Genomic DNA, 14820 nt, shown 5'->3' on the forward strand with positions numbered 1-14820 from the left:
GCGATAAATACCATGGCACCATACTCCTTGGTGTGGCCGAAATGTTGGATACCATTCTGGGATTAAGGAGTTAAGGGTTAAGGGTTAAGGAGAGAGGGGGAGGGAGGGGGTATATTTTTGCTTGGCTTTACATCTTCCTTAAGCTGCTGTTGTGTCACAGCCAAACAGGCATTTGTACATTGAATTGCTGCTCGAGAGGTCTCTTTGGAGTCCTCTGTTCCCCGTGTACAAATTTACATAAAATCACCGGAAGAACTTAGCATTAAAAGGGGGCACTCATCCCCCTCTACTCCCTCTCATCCTTTTGGTGGTGTCATGGGTTAAGCATTTGCTGTGTTCGGCATTCAATTTGTGGCTTGATTTCTTACCTTTTATGATGCGCTATACGGCTGTAATCCATGTAGGACATGCACTTTGTTTATCCATTCAAAGGCGCTAAAGAGGGTAGTCCTGTAATCCAAAAGGGCATCCAGTATATCCAGAGCGAAGGTTAATCCATTCGATGGAGCGCTCAAGCAGACCAGCCAGGCGGTTGAACAGAAGCTTAACGAGGATTAAAATTTCCAAGAGGCCGCCAGCCGGCAAGTGTCATTGCAGTCCCTCCAGTCGACTCCACTCCAGTCCAGTTTTTTCCCAAACTGTGCGACGTGAATAACTTTGATGATCCTCCCTTTTTTGTCAATAAGTTTATTTTCAGTCGTTACATTTACGAATAACAGGCGAGTTTTTCTACTCAAATCAAATATTAAAATTAAAAAACGAAACAGTTATTGGTTGATGTCCTTCAGCTTCTATGGATCAGTGTACTCAAGCCAAATCAAATATTAAAATTAAAAATCGAAACAGTTATTGGTTGATGTCCTTTAGCTTCTCTCCATCCGTCTTGACGGCCCACAAGCGGCACCCAATTTTTTTATAGTCATCGCTGCACATGACTATCGCCCTCAAATACCCGGCCGGCACCCCAGTTTCCTCTGATAGTCTTAACACGGTCACTTTTTATACCCGATACTCAAAATGAGTATTGGGGTATATTAGATTTGTGGTAAAAGTGGATGTGTGTAACGTCCAGAAGGAATCGTTTACGACCCCATAAAGTATATATATTCTTGATCAGCATCAATAGCCGAGTCAATTGAGCCCTGTCTGTCTGTCCGTCTGTCCGTCCGTCCGTCCGTCCGTCCGTCCGTCCGTCCGTCCGTCCGTCCGTGCCCTTCAGCGCCTAGTGCTCAAAGACTATAAGAGCTTGAGCAACGATGTTTTGGATCCAGACTTCTGTGATATGTCACTGCTACAAAAATATTTCAAAACTTCGCCCCGCCCACTTCCGCCCCCACAAAGGACGAAAATCTGTGGCATCCACATTTTTAAAGATACGATAAAACCAAAAACGCAGAATCGGTGAGGATGACCATATCTTCTACAGTGCAAAATCTGAACCAGATCGTATAATGATTATAGCCAGAATCAAGAAAACAATTTCATCCTTTCTCGCTCTGTCTCTCTCTAACACACAGATTTCATGGTCGCTTTTGTCAATTGCAAAATATGAGTTCAAGGATCTCAGAACCTATTCGAGCCAGAGCAACCAAATTTGGTATCCACACTCCTGTGATATCGGACCTTGACCGTTTCGTGTCCAAATTTCGCCACACCCCCTTCCGCCCCGCAAAGGACGAAAATCTGTTGCATTCACAATATTGCACACTCGAGAAAATTAAAAACGCAGAATCATAGATAATGACCATATCTATCAGATTGCTGAATCTGGATCAGATCAGATCATTTTTGTAGCCAAAAGCAAGAAATCAATTTTCAGTGGCTACGCAGCGCCCGACGTCACGCTCAGACTTATTTTCTGTCTCTCTCGCACGCACTCTTTGTCGTGTGGTTCAATATTAGCGGCGTCTGCCGCAGGAGAGCGATACTGACTTAGTATCGGGTATAACTGTAGAGTTGCGGTGTCCGCAGCAACTCACAACGTTCCACCTCGGTTTTCCTTAAAAACGGCAACAATTTTTTGCATTGTCTTCGAATTCCTTGAAACCATACCTCTTATTGCTGTGTAATGTTGGTTCATTACGTGTTTTCCCAAGGTGCTCAACCTTCCAATCATTTTGCCGCATAGTTTGCACTTGCAGCCATGCACGGGGGCGAAGCCTTAGGGGAAATCGGTGTTTTCAAATTGTCCTTTCCACTTTCAGTACTAAGAATGTCTTCAGTAAACATGTCTGGAGAATTAAGAAGTTATTATATGTATTTTTCTGGTCTGATGAGCTCGTGAGGTGGCTCAAAGGGGGCCTAGCTGAGGCCATCGGACGGGTCGCAGGTTGCGGATAGCGAACGACCTACCTATATACAGGTCATATAGGTAGGTCAGCTGCGAATAATCGGACATCCCTAGGGAGAGTACCGAAAATAAGCAGCCCCGGACAGCCAGCGGGTGTTCGCGAAGTAGCAACACTGACGATGCGCTTGTGGTGCCGCCTCGTATAAGTAGCTCACACACTCCCCTATCCCTACACACTACCTACCCACATCCCAACCCCCACATTCAGCTCACACCGGGCCGGACTAAGAGTGTTATTCGACGCAAATCAGCAGGGAAAACCTGCGCGGCGGAAGATGCTAGGGAGAGCCCAAAGGGGTCCCATCCCGGTGTCGGGGTGGGTGGTGAATTGGCTCCCAAAACCGATACCTTGGCAGAGTGGCTATGCAATCCTGCGGCTGCTCTGCCTGCTGGTAAAGTGGCGGGTGATGAGTCACCATCTACTAGTGTCCAAGCCAAATCTTTTACATATGCCGATAGAAGGAGTGCTGGCAATATGCTCCGTCGGCAGAACGCAAGCCAGATGTCCAGCCCGACGGACAAATGGATAAAGAAGGTTGAGTGGGCCTCGAAGGTGCTGCCGAACTTTGGCAAGGAAGCACCGAAGAAGGAAGCCCCTCAGTCAAAAAGGCAGCGCTCACAAGAGACTCCGGGACCGACACCGAAGCGCTCCAGAGTGCTGCCTAACACATCATTCGCGCAGATTGCCAGAGAAAGGACGCTGACTGGCGTCCTGGACAAAGGCAGCGCGGACTCCCGGATACCTAGAAACCAGTGGAAGTGGGTGGAAGCGGCACTGGCCGACCGCTGCTTCGAGCTGCTGGAAAAGCAGCCTGGACCCAAAGAGTCGCTGGCCCCGATTGAGGCTGCCAAAGGCGAGCTCAATTTTGGGTTCAGCTCTGTGACCGTAAAGGTCTACAAGTCGGATGCGGCGGCCGAGGCACGTCCTGTCGACAAGCCAGTCGAGCAGGACGCTGCCTCGGAGATCGAAGCACCCGACGATCACACAGAGATAGACCCAGAGGGCTACTCCACCGATGGCACGCTGAGATGCGACTTCGAGGCGATGTGTTGCCACGAGGAAGTCGAGGACGATCCGGATGCCGACATTACAGTGGTGGAGAACACTAAGGATGTCCTTGAGGCTCCTTCAGATCAATCTCCACCACTGTAAAGCAGCATCTGCTGCTCTTATACTCCGCCTCGAAGAGAGCGGAGCAGACGTAGCCCTGATCCAGGAACCTTGGATAGTGGGAGACAAGGTTTGTGGACTAGGGTCGAAGGAGTACAAGATAATTGTAGCTCAACATGAAGGTAAGACCCGCACCTGCATTCTCGCCAGAAAGCACCTTAATATCTTTCTGCTCCATAACTATAGCGATAGCGACAACACGGCGGCAAGCCTAGAGCTGAAAGGGACACATCTAAGGCTGATGTCGTCCTACATGGCCCATGAGGGAAACGATCCTCCCAACGACCTGGTTCGCAAACTAGCCAGCGACAGCGAGAGGTCGGACATAGACCTATTAATAGGTTGCGATGCCAACGCTCACCACACTCAATGGGGGAGCTCGAACACAAATGTAAGGGGTGAGTCACGTTTCAGCTTCATCCTTAACTCAAATCTATTTATTTGTAATCGGGGCAACGACCCCACTTTTATAATTAAACATCGACAGGAGGTTATTGACATCACCCTAGTGTCTTCCAACCTGTTAGACATAGTCAAGAGTTGGCAAGTCCTTGATGACCACTCTTTCTCTGACCACAGATACATCGAGACCACACTATCCCTCGAGTGTCCGAAACCTAAGGACTATATTAATCCCAGGAAAGCCAACTGGGAAAAATATAGCTCAGCCCTGGAGGACTTACTCCCCTCCAAAGCACCATCATGCCCTGACACAAAAGACGACCTAGATCGCCTAGTGAACAAGTTCACAGAGGCATGCAACAAAGCCTTCGCGGCAGCGTGCCCCTCTAGCAAACCTAGGGGGAAACCCCCCTGGTGGTCAAAACAAATAGACATCCTACGTAAAAGCTGCAGGACCCTCTTCAACAGGGCCAAAAGCGCGAACGAGGAGAGCCACTGGGCAGACTACAAAATCAGTCTGTCACTATATAAAAAGGAAACAAGGAAAGCAAAAAGGGCCTCTTGGCAAAAACTTTGATCGGAAATTGAGGAAACGTCAGAGGCCGCAAGGCTTCGAAAGATTCTCTCAAAAGCTAACCCCTCGGTAGGGTATCTTAAAAGGAATGACGGCGCGTGGACTAACTCCAGTGAGGAGTTGCGCACAGGGTGCAGGGTGCACAATCATCGAGACGGCACATCTTCCAGGAGAGGGACCGTGACCTCGATGGATCACATCCTCACAAAACGTAACATAAGCTGGGCAAGAGTACTCACTCATAGCCTTTCTCGATATTGAGGGAGCTTTCAACAACGTTGTACCGGTTGCCATTACAGAAACCCTGACTGACCTGGGGGTGGACCGTCACTTGGTGATGCTCATTGATCAATTGCTCACATGCAGGACGGTGACATCATCGATGGGATCGTCCGCCCAGTCAAGGTATGTCAACAGAGGCACCCCGCAAGGTGGTGTCCTGTCTCCTCTTCTGTGGAAGGGGGGGGCTGCAAAGTCGTGGCCTATGCGGACGACGTTGCGATTATCTTCTCGGGGAAATACCCCCAAACACTGTGCGACTTAATGTCCACAAAGCTAGCGCAACTGTCGGATTGGACAGAATCGCGCGGTCTGGGAGTAAATCCCTCAAAAACGGAACTCGTACTATTAGGTCCCGCCCCTCAACCCTCCAATACTACAAGGATGCAGGCTCTCCTTTAGCGACAGTGCCAGTTACTTAGGGTTGGTAATTGACAGGAAGCTTAGCTGGAACCTGAATGTCAAAGACAGAGTGAAGAAGGCAATGACTGCACTCTACAGTGCAAAAAGCTATTGGGCTAAGATGGGGTATGATCCCAAGCATAGTCCAATGGATATATCAAGTTATAGTTAGACCAATACTACTCTACAGAGTTACGGTGTGGTGGCCGGCCCTATCAAAAAGGGCGATCACCAAGCAACTGGGCAAAGTCCAGCGGACTGCGGAGCTCTTCGCACCACCCCAAATGATGCGCTAAATGCCATCCTATGCCTACAGAGCCTTGACCTCGCAGGAAAGGAACGGGCAGAAGCAGCAGCAATACGTCTAAGAGACTCAGATCAATGGGTGACACAGTGCATAGGTCACTCAGCCATATTAAATAATAGAAGTACCGTCCCCTCAAAAACAGACTACCAAGTTCCAAGAGAGTACACAGACACTCCCTTCGACACAATCATCCCTCACAGAGACGAATGGCTCGAGGGACTCCCAGGCCCAGATGGGGCCATAAACATCTTCACAGATGGATCAAAGCTGGACGACAGAGTCGGAGGGGGAATCTACTCTGAACAGCTAAGCATAAGGCATTCCTTCAGACTCCCAGATCATTGCAGTGTCATGCGGAAGTCATAGCAATCAGGGAGGCTCTAGACTGCCTACAAACGGCTACGGTCACGGCAACCAAGCTAAACATTTATAGCGACAGCCAGGCTGCGATCAAATCGCTAAGCGCGATTTCCTCGAACTCGGCCACCGTGGCAGACTGCCGCAAATTTTTGCACGAGATGGCTCAGCAATTTGCTATTAGCCTGATTTGGGTCCCGGGCCACCGGGATCGAGGGCAACAGTATAGCGGACGAGCTGGCCAGATCTGGCACTACAATCCCCCTTCTCCAAGACAAGGAGGATATCTGTATGCCAATGGCCACCTGTAAGCGCATTATAAGGGAGCAATACAAGCGACTAAAAAACGATATGTGGCAAACAGTGCCACGATGTCGCACAACTCGGCAAACATGGCCGACCATGGACATGAAGCGCACCTCCGAGCTCCTCAAGTTAAGCAGGAAAAGGTGCAGCGTAGTCACACGTTCCCTCACGGGACACTGGCTAATAGGCACCCACGCTAACAGGCTGGGGCCCCACATAACGATTTTTGTCGCAGCTGTAGAGACGAGGAAGAGGAGGAGACAGTGGAACATCTGTTCTGCTCCTGCCCAGCTCTCAGCAGAAGAAGTCTACAGCACCTGGGCTCAGCCTTTCTACACGACATCTCAGAGATGTCAAAACTATGTCCCAGGAGGATAGCGAACTTTGTGAGAGCATCTGGATGGGATATTTGCTGACAGGAAGTCTCACAACGCAGGAAGGAAATGATCCTATGCGGATCACAACGGGCCGAAACCGGCCTAAGTGTGACGGGTTCCGAGCGAGCCCGGCAGCCGCCTCAACCTAACCTAACCTATATGTATTTTTTTAAAATTTTACTTATTTACTTACTTAAGTCCGGATCCTCCCACGTGGTGCACTGGCTCAGACGAATCATATATTTCATCAGAAATAGTACACTCCATATCATTGACTGGCCGACTCCTCCGTATCACCGTGCATATTGTCAATATCCTCAATATAGTGAGTTGTGGCCGACTCCTCCGTATGACCGTTCATATTGTTGTCAATATCCTCAATATCCTGAGTTTTGGCCGACTCCTCCGTATCACCGTGCATATTGTCAATATCAATTGTCAATCAATTGTCAATTTACTTACCCTTACGTTGATGGTCCAGAAAAAAAAGTACAAATTAATCACTCCTGCTGCACTTATGTCGCAAACTTGGGCTCCACCGAACGACAACGTCATCTTTGGACGTTGACATGCAATGACTGCATCTTTCAAGAGGCGATGCAGTTACTGCACCGTCAAGTGGCCCGTGTGACACCAGCAGAAGGCTGTTACGCGCGGATCTCAGGCAAAACGCAGCCCTCCTCCCGCCCAACCGACCGAGGGGCGCTGCCGCATGACGCGCGGTGCGTAGCCTTACTAAGAAACTAAGCATGCAATCAAAATACAAATACCACTACAGTTTCTAATTAATAGAAAGGTGTGTAAGGATTAATAATTTAATAAGAGGAAGAGAATTAGTGGTGGATATAATATGGTAGAGGGAATTATAATCCGAGCATAAGACCCTAAACGGGTCATGCAAGGAATAATTCGATCTACAAAGTGGAAGGAACAACGGTATACAATTTCTAGTCAGTCTAATAGGAATCGTGAAGTTTATGCGGCTCAACAGATCAGGGCTGTCTATGTCACCGCTGATCAAGTTGTGCATAAATATCACACCAAGCATTTTTCTACGGTTAACTAAGGATGGGAGGTTTACTAATAGTAGTCTACTAGAGTAAGATGGGAGTCTTACACCCGCATCCCAGTTAAGGCCCCGCAGAGCAAAGAGTAAAAAGTTTTTCTGTACTGATTCTATACGGTCCTGGTGTACTTTGTACTGAGGGCACCATACACAGGAGCCGTATTCTAAGATCGGACGAACAAGCGAGGTATAGAGAGTCTTTGTTATATAGGAGTCGTCAAATTCCTTTGACCACCTCTTTATAAACCCAAGCACGCCCATGGCCTTATTTACCATGGTAGAAATGTGTTCGGAAAACTTTAACTTGGGGTCTAACATAACACCCAGATCATCCACCAGGGTAATTCTCTCAAGAGAACCACCAAATAGGGTGTAGGGAGCCAACAAAGGGCTAGAACGATGAAATGTCATATTTTTGCATTTCGAGGCATTAAGGTGTAACAAGTTTGCACAACACCATGACTGAAAGTTATTGAGATCGGATTGCAAGCGAGAATGAAATGAAATGTCCTTGTACTGGACACAGAGTTTAACATCATCCGCATACATAAGTACTCGAGAGTATGTTAATACTGAAGGTAAGTCATTACTAAAGAGTGTGAAGAGTAAGGGGCCTAGATGGCTGCCTTGTGGTACTCCCGAAGAAACTGTTACTGCTAAAGAGAGGGAGTTTTTGAAGAGGACTCTTTGAGACCTAGAACAAAGATAGCTAGAAATCCATCTCAGGAGGTTGGGCGGAAACCCTAAAAGGTCAAGTTTATGCGCTAAAAGGGAATGGTTTACAGAGTCGAATGCTTTACTAAAGTCGGTGTAAATAACATCCGTCTGTAAGTTACATTGAAAGCCTTTAATAATGAAAGAGGTAAACTCTAACAAGTTCGTGGTGGTTGATCGCCGCCTTATAAATCCATGCTGAGTTGGAGATATAAGTGACTTGCAGAGATGTTGCAAGTGCGGAGTTAAAACCTTCTCAAACATTTTAGGAATAGCGGATAACTTTGCTATACCTCTATAATTTTTTGCATCAGACTTGCTACCTTTTTTATGGAGAGGAATTATAAACGATTCCTTCCAGATCGGGGGGAAGCAAGAAGAATCAATGGACAGGGTGAATAGTTTAAGCAAAGGTACACACAGAGCCTCGGCGCAGTACCTGAGTACACAACCTGGAACCCCGTCTGGACCCGGTGAAAACACCGGCTTAACTAGTCGAAGGTCATGAAGTAGGGAACATTCATTTAACAAGGGACTGAAAATGCCGTTCGACCTCGGTAAACCGTATGGGTACGGATGACCAGAGTAGCTTTCCTCAGAATAGGTGGTTTGGAAGAATTGGGCAAAAAGATCGGCAATTGCCTGATCATTATTTGCCGACGTATTACAAAATGATAGCGGCTGGGTGTGCGGACGTTCTACGCTTACTGTTTACGAAGCTGTAAAACTGTTTAGGGTCCTGAGGAAAACGTATCCTGCATCGAGATAGGTAGTTCTTATAGCATTGAGCATTAAGAACTGAAAAGTTTGACCGAGCTAATACATGTGGGATTTGGTCGGAGAGCAACAGAGTCTGTAGAGATAACAGAGGAAGTAACAGAGAGAGAGACTAGAAGCGGCCGTCGAACAAGGAGAGGAGAGAACACAGCCTCAACGATCGACGCCATTTAATTCGGTGCCAAAGTCTCACTCAGCCACACGCAAATTACGAGCGCAAATATCTGTATTAATCAAAATATACTTAAAGCACAGCGACCGTTGTAATCATAACTAATCTTAAATAATATTCATAAATAAAGACTAATTATAATAAAACCTGGCGTCCTGGACTAAAGTACAACTACGGAAAATCCGGGGCCACAATTTTTGGGGGCTCGTCCGGGAGTTGAACGATTACAAACGGAAAGTCATCAAACTAAAGTTGTGTTTTACAAATATTGCGAGAACTCGGTGAATTGTGGTGGCGTTGTTTGGATCATTCTGGAAGAAATCTGCAAAAACTCTGCTGCGCGAAAATTCAAACAAAATGCAATTGGCAAAGCAGCGCGAGAGTGAGCAAGACGGCAGCAAGCAGCTACGGTAAAAAGGAGAAGAAAAACCGAAGCAAACCGAATCAAGAGGAACGGCGTAAGCAGCAGAGACGGCGATAAAGAGACCCAGTACCCAATCTGAAGGGCAACGCAAGACTTGGTGGATGGTCAGCAACGTGCAATAGGCAGGATCGTTGGCGGCGAGCATCATCTAGACAAGGAGAAAGGCGTGGAGCAGAGAAGGTAGCTAGTGGTTCGCAAGTACTGTACGGCGAAAAAGGCAGCTGGTCAACGCAAAAAGTCTGCAGCAAGAAGACGACGAGAAAATCGACAAGGCAGTGAGTGCGTGGAAACGAGACGCAGCAGCCAGTAACTGTAAAAGCAGAGGAATAGAGAGGAACGGCGTAAACAGCAGAGACTGCGATAAAGAGACCCAGTACCCAATCTGAAGGCAACGTTAGACTTGGTAGATGGTCAGCAACGTGCAATAGGCAGGATCGTTGGCGGTGGACATGATCTGGACAAGGAGAAAGGCGTGGAGCAGAGAAGGCTGCTAGTGGTTCGCAAGTACTGTACGGCGAAAAAGGCGGCTGGTCACGACGAAAATTCTGGAGCTGCGTTGGTGTGACGACGACAGAAAATTCTGGAGCTGTGTTGGTGTGACGACGACAGAAAATTCTGGAGCTGTGTTGGTGTGACGACGACAGAAAATTCTGGAGCTGTGTTGGTGCGACGACAACGAAAACATTTTGGAATTGGTTGTTGTTGGTGAGTGCAAGAAGCAGACAGACAAGAACGGCGGTAGCAGTGGTAATTAACATAGTGTTAAGTTTACATTTTCAATAACATAACATCAAGTTTAAAGAGCGGAATACTGTTAATTATTGTATGGTCTGAGAGGAACTGGATTCTAAAACTGTATTTTGTCGAGCGAGCGGCATAGATCCATTTCTTATTCTATTATATTTCATACAAGTTTGTAAAAATGAATAGAGATGAGATTTTGGCACTGTTGGTGGAAGATTTGCGCGATAAATTGGCCGAGATAGGTTTAAATAGAACCGGAAGAAAAGTTGAATTGCAAAACAGAATGCTGGCTCACTATGGTTTTCAAACCGATCAAAACGATGAAGAAGTTAGGGATGAGGGAGAGACTGCAGATGAGATTAATGAAGAGTTATCATTTAGAACAGTGGCCTCAAATAATGAACAAGCAAGGGGAAATGAAAGGCGAGATGAAAATCCAATTGGATCTGGTCAGAGGCGGCAAGCATACAGTTCTAATTCAGAAAGGTCATGGCTTACGTTGAAAGATGTAGAAGGCAGTGTGTCACAGTTTTCGGGTACAAGTTCACCAGACATTAAACAGTGGATCGAAGAACTCGAGGAGTGTGCACTCACGGTGGAATGGAACCAATTACAGGTGTTCATTTATGCCAAACAATTGCTCAGTGGGGCAGCGAAGCTTTTTATTCGAAGTCAACGCGATATTCGTGATTGGAATGTTTTAAAGGGTGCATTGATCGACGAATTTGGGGTGAAGGTGTCATCAGCTGAGATACATCGTAGGCTAGGGAAGCGGCAGAAGAGGAAGAACGAAACGTTGCACGAGTATCTATACGCTCTGATGGAGTTGGCAAAGCCAATCGAGATGGATGACGAAAGTTTAATTGAATATTTTGTCAGCGGGATTCCAGATTCTAGTACAAACAAGGCTTTACTGTATCAAGCTAGGAATATTAGGCAAATGAAGGTGCAAATTGAGGCATACCAGAAAATGACAGGGTCGGTGAGATCACAAGGGAAGTTTGACTCACACTTCAATAAAGGAGAAAAAGAGTTAGTGAAATCAGCGGAAAAGTTTAAAAAGTGTTTTAACTGCGGAGATGAGTCGCATATTAAGCGGGATTGTCCAAAAAGAGATAACAGGTGTTTCAGATGCAACAAGCTAGGACATAGAGCTGCTCAATGCAAGGTCGACATGGCAATTAAACAGGAGAAAGCAACCAATCTAGTTCTGGAGAATGGTAGGACAAAGCCACCAAGCACGTTCACTTCGTCAGGATTAGAGTTGAAATCGGTAAACTACGGAAAAGTTGTGTTTAAAGGATTGGTCGATACAGGTGCAGATTTGTGTCTTCTAAGCAGAAATGTGTTTTTGAAGCTTGGTAGAGGAAAACTGGCAGGACGTAGTAAATGTTTAACGGGAATTGGTGAAAGCCAAATTATGACTTTCGGTAGTATCACAATACCTGTGCAGATTGATGACATTGACTTAATTGTAGAATTTCACGTAATTGCGGACGAGGACATGGGATATAACGTATCTTAACATCACTGGTAAATAATATTGGGGTAGCCAAACCTAATGCTAAATGCGAGAGGACTTACAAAAAATATAATATTATAATATTGGGAGGGAAACTTAGAGTTGGCCAATAGTTTTGGCAAAACCCAATCTCTTCAACCGCCTCAAAGGCCTGGCAGGTAGTAATCGTCTGGCGAGCATACTATGGTGTCTAATTAGCCTGTCACTGTATCTGCTGGTGTGCCTTCCAATCTGCTCCTCTACTGTATGCAGATTCAAATCCCGATGTAGGGTGGAGCCGCGCACGTACCAAGGGCAGTTCGTTATTTGCCTCATGGCGCGATTCTGCAAGACCTGTATCCGTTTATAGTTCGATTTGGCAGCTATACCCCAAATCTGCACACCGTAGAGCCAGATCGGGGCTACACAGTGTACATAAACTGCTCTTTTGGCTCTCAGTGACATGGTGCTTCTTCTGTTAATCAGCCACCGCAATTGCTGCATTCTTTGCCCACATTTACGAGCCGTAGCTTTCAAGTGTGGACCAAAAGTAAGACGCTTATCAAGGGTGATACCGAGATACTTTGCTTGCTCTGGTTGGTCCAAAGTTACGCCTTCAAACTTTATGGGTGGGGTGTGGTCTATGAGCGCTTTCAGGGTGAAGCATGGATTGGTGGTCTTCAGTGGGTTGACTTTTAAATTCCATCTTTTGCACCAAGCTGCCAAAGAGTAGAGGTACTCTTGGAGACCATCTGCTGCCTCAAGGCGGCACTTGGAGCTGTAGAGCAGTGCTATATCGTCCGCGTAGGTAGCAAGCAGAGCCTTACGGGGGCCTCCATATGTTGCTCGCTTGGGGAGGGTAGATCTGCAGTATAGATAGAGTAAAGCAGCGGTCCAAGGACGCTGCCCTGTGGAACTCCAGCTCTCATTTGGCAAGGTGTTGAATGTGTGTTCCTGAACCTGACCATAAACTGACGTCCTTCCAAGTATGATCGTAGGACACCGTAGTATGGTGCTGGGAACAGTTTTTTAATTTTGCTCAGTAGGCCGATATGCCAAACTCTATCGAAGGCTTGCTGCATATCAATGAAGACTGCATTGCAGTATTCCAGATCATCATAGGCCTGTAGGATGTGTCCTGCCAATCTGTGGACTTGCTCCACTGTGCCGTGTCCCTCCCGAAAGCCAAACTGGTGATCCGGCAAGATACGGCATTCCTTGATTATACTACCAAGACGATTGGCAAGAAGCCTCTCCCATACATTAGATAAGGAAGACAAAAGACTTATTGGCCGATACGACTCAGGGTCGTCCTCCGGTTTTCCAGGCTTATGGATCATCAGGATTGTTGCTATCTTCCACTGCTTAGGGAAAAACTGCATCCTTAACATGGCGTTAAAAATGAGCACTATGTAGAGTATCGCCCGAGTAGGCAATGCTTTCAGTGTGGAATTGCACACTCTGTCAATGCCAGGAGCCTTCTTCCTCGGTAGGGACTTGATGACTTCAACAATCTCCTCAGCCCTGGCTGGTTTAATGGGTAAGGCCATTTGTCGCTGTGTTTGCAGACTATCTTTTGTCTCTTTGTACTGCGCCTCCGTGGCGAATTGGTAATGGGTGAACCTGTCCCCTAAATGATGTGCAAACGAATTGGCCTGCTCTTCTTCGTTTCTAGCAAGTTCACCGTTGGGACACCGGATGGGAATCTGTCTGAACGGTTGTCTCTTAAGAGACTTAGTGGTCTTCCAAAGCGAATATCCAGCATCCACGGTGTAATCCATGGAAGCAAGCTTTTGTTCAAAGAAGTTGCTTCGAAGTTCTCTCAGGGTGTTTCGAAGTTGCTTGGCAGCCCGGTTCCATAGAATTCGGTCCCATGGGTCTTGAGATCGGATTGCGCGTCTGCGAAGTCTCCTTTTTTGTGACAAAAGCTCTCTGGCCTCTCTAGTAAGAACTATTCCATAGGCGGCGCTTGTCGGAGGATGCGAGGGCGTTGAGGCAGCAGCAGCCATGTGTATACTCTCTGTGATGTTATCTACAGCCATCTCGATATCTTCCTCAGAGTTTAGCGTGACGTTCAGTTGAATCGACCTCTCCAAATGTTGCCTAAATGCGAGCAGATCAGTGTGCTTGGTGACTAGATGAGGGCTTGGATTTTCTATAATGCCATCTGTTTTAATGCTGATGACTAAGGCCAGATGGTCGGAGTCCAGATCCCAGCTCTGACTTATTGTTGCTCGAGAATCCGGAATACCATGATGTACTGCGAAGTCTATGCAGGACGGCGTGTGATTGAGTACATATGGGTACCTGGTTGGTGATCCAGTTGCAAGGATCTTAGCGCCAGTAGCAGAGATGGCTTCCGCTAGCTCTCGCCCCCTAGGGGAATTGTAAGTGTCTCCCACAGCCAGTGTCGGGCATTCCAGTCACCACCAACCAAATACCTTTGCCCGCAAGCACGGAGTGCATCGATGTAATGTCTTTCCTCAATCCTGACTCTGGGAGGGCAGTAAATGGCGCTGAACTCCACATCGCCCAGTCCTGTGGCTACTTTTACTGCTGACATTTGCATGCTGCGTGTCTCAATGACCCTTTGTGGAAAATGACGAAGCGAAGTCTTAACTAAAACCGCAACTCCACCAACGCTATTATTATTCCGCGATGGCTTGAAGGCTGGATAGAAGGCATATCCATTTATTTTTACAGCTGCCCCTCTTTTAATTCTGATCTCCGTCAAAAGAAGAATGTCAACGCTATTCTTGTGCGCGAAGAGCTCAACTTCTTTTGCTTTCCCTGAAATGCCGTAAGCATTCCAGATGAGAACCTTTAGTGGGTTCATTGAGATGCTGAAACGTTGTTCTGGAGCTGAAGATTAGATCCAGCCCATTGCTTAATCGTGT

This window comes from Drosophila miranda (genome assembly GCF_003369915.1).
Source record: "Drosophila miranda strain MSH22 chromosome Y unlocalized genomic scaffold, D.miranda_PacBio2.1 Contig_Y3_pilon, whole genome shotgun sequence".
Classification (NCBI taxonomy): Eukaryota; Metazoa; Arthropoda; class Insecta; order Diptera; family Drosophilidae; genus Drosophila; species Drosophila miranda.